The following is a 3,298-nucleotide window of genomic DNA, read 5'->3' as shown; positions in this document are numbered from 1 at the left end:
CACGGACGTAGCTATTAACCCCTAAAACTAAAACTTTTTAAATGGGAAAAGAGCCTTTAATCACATTCTTTACCATTTGCAATCATAAAATAGTCTAATATCTTCATTTTTTCAACATACGCAGCTATTACCCTCGAAAACTAAAACTTTTGAAATAGGAAAAGAGCCTTTCATCACATTCTTTACCATGTGCAATCATAAAATAGTCTAATATCGTCATTTTTTCAACATACGTAGCTATTACCCTCGAAAACTAAAACTTTTGACATAGGAAAAGAGCCTTTAATCACATTCTTTACCATGTGCAATAATAAAATTGTCTAATATCTTCATTTTTTCAACATACGTAGCTATTACCCTCGAAAACTAAAACTTTTGAAATAGGAAAAGAGCCTTTAATCACATTCTTTACCATGTGCAATCATAAAATTGTCTAATATCTTCATTTTTTCAACATACGTAGCTATTACCCTCGAAAACTAAAACTTTTGAAATAGGAAAAGAGTCTTTAATCACATTCTTTACCACGTGCAATCATAAAATTGTCTAATATCTTCATTTTTTCCACAGACAAAGCTATTGCCCTCGAAAACTAAAACTTTTGAAATAGGAAAAGAGCCTTTAATCACATTCTTTACCATGTGCAATCATAAAATAGTCTAATACCTTCATTTTTTCAACATACGTAGCTATTACCCTCTAAAACTAAAACTTTTGAAATAGGAAAAGAGCCTTTAATCACATTCTTTACCATGTACAATCATAAAATTGTCTAATATCTTCATTTTTTCTACAGATATAGCTATTACCCTCGAAAACTAAAACTTTTGAAATAGGAAAAGAGCCTTTAATCACATTCTTTACCATTTGCAATCATAAAATAGTCTAATATCTTCATTTATTTCAACATACGTAGCTATTACCCTCGAAAACTAAAACTTTAGACATAGGAAAAGAGCCTTTAATCACATTCTTTACCATTTGCAATTATAAAATAGTCTAATATCTTCATTTTTTCAACATACGTAGCTATTACCATCGAAAACTAAAACTTTTGAAATAGGAAACGAGCCTTTAATCACATTCTTTACCATGTGCAATCATAAAATAGTCTAATATCTTCATTTTTTCAACATACGTAGCTATTACCCTCGAAAACTAAAACTTTTGAAATAGGAAAAGAGCCTTTAATCACATTCTTTACCATTTGCAATCATAAAATAGTCTAATATCTTCATTTTTTCAACATACGTAGCTATTAACCTCGAAAACTAAAACTTTTGAAATAGGAAAAGAGCCTTTAATCACATTTTTTACCAAGTGCAATAACAAAATAGTCTAATATCTTCATTTTTTCAACATACGTAGCTATTAGCCACGAAAACTAAAACTTTTGAAATAGGAAAAGAGCCCTTAATCACATTCTTTACCATGTGCAATCATAAAATTGTCTAATATCTTCATTTTTTCCACAGACAAAGCTATTACCCTCGAAAACTAAGACTTTTGACATAGGAAAAGAGCCTTTAATCACATTTCTTACCTTTTTCCAGAGACATAGCTATTACCCTCGAAAACTATAACTTTTGAAATAGGAAAAGAGCCTTTAATCAAATTCTTTACCATGTGCAATCATAAATTAGTCTAATATCTTCATTTTTTCAACATACGTAGCTATTACTCTGAAAACTAAAACTTTTGACATAGGAAAAGAGCCTTTAATCACATTCTTTACCATGTGCAATCATAAAATAGTCTAATATCTTATCTTCATTTTTTCCACGGACGTAGCTATTATCCCAAAAACTAAAACTTTTGAAATAGGAAATTAGCCTTTAATCACATTCTTTACCATGTGTAATCATAAAATAGTCTAATATCTTCATTTTTTCCACAGACGTAGCTATTACCACCGAAAACTAAAACTTTTGAAATAGGAAAAGAGCCTTTAATCACATTCTTTACCATGCGCAATCATAAAATAGTCTAAAATCGTCATCTTTTTCCACGGAATTAGCTATTATCCCCAAAAACTAAAACTTTTGAAATAGGAAAAGAGCCTTTAATCACATTCTTTACCATGTCCAATCATAAAATAGTCTAATATCTTCATTTTTTCACAGACATAGCTCTTACCCCCGAAAACTAAAACTTTTTAAATAGGAAAAGAGCGTTTAATCACATTTTTTACCATGCGCAATCATAAAATAGTCTAACATCTTCATTTTTTCCAAGGATGTAGCAATTACCCCCGAAATCTAAAACTTTTTAAACAGGAAAAGAGCCGTTAATCACATTCTTTACCATGTGCAATCATAAAATAGTCTAATATCTTCATTTTTTCCACAGACGTAGCTATTACCCTCGAAACTAAAACTTTTTTAAATAGGAAAAGAGCCTTTAATCACATTTTTTACCATGTGCAATCATAAAATTGTGTAATATCTTCATTTCTTCCACATACATAGCTATTACCCTCGAAAACAAAAACTTTTGACATAGGAAAAGAGCCTTTAATCACATTCTTTACCATACGCAATCATAAAATAGTCTAAAATCGTCATCTTTTTCCACGGACTTAGCTATTACCCCCAAAAACTAAAACTTTTGAAATAGGAAATTAGCCTTTAATCACATTCTTTACCATGTGCAATCATAAAATAGTCTAATATCTTCATTTTTTTCCACGGACTTAGCTATTATTCCCAAAAACTAAAACTTTTGAAATAGGAAAAGACCCTTTAATCACATTCTTTACCATGTGCAATCATAAAATAGTCTAATATCTTCATTTTTTCACAGACATAGCTCTTACCCCCGAAAACTAAAACTTTTTAAATAGGAAAAGAGCCTTTAATCACATTTTTTACCATGCGCAATCATAAAATAGTCTAACATCTTCATTTTTTCCACGGATGTAGCTATTACCCCCGAAATCTAAAACTTTTGAAATAGGAAAAGAGCCTTTAATCACATTCTTTACCATGTGCAATCATAAAATAGTGTAATATCTTCATTTTTTCCACAGACGTAGCTATTACCCTCGAAAACTAAAACTTTTTAAATAGGAAAAGAGCCTTTAATCACATTTTTTACCATGTGCAATCATAAAATTGTGTAATATCTTCATTTCTTCCACAGACATAGCTATTACCCTCGAAAACAAAAACTTTTGACATAGGAAAAGAGCCTTTAATCACATTCTTTACCATGTGCAATCATAAAATAGTCTAATATCTTCATTTTTTCCACAGACGTAGCTATTTCCACCGAAAACTAAAACTTTTGAAATAGGAAA

Source organism: Artemia franciscana, chromosome 12, assembly GCF_032884065.1.
Source record: "Artemia franciscana chromosome 12, ASM3288406v1, whole genome shotgun sequence".
Lineage (NCBI taxonomy): Eukaryota > Metazoa > Arthropoda > Branchiopoda > Anostraca > Artemiidae > Artemia > Artemia franciscana.
This window is presented reverse-complemented; position numbering follows the sequence as displayed.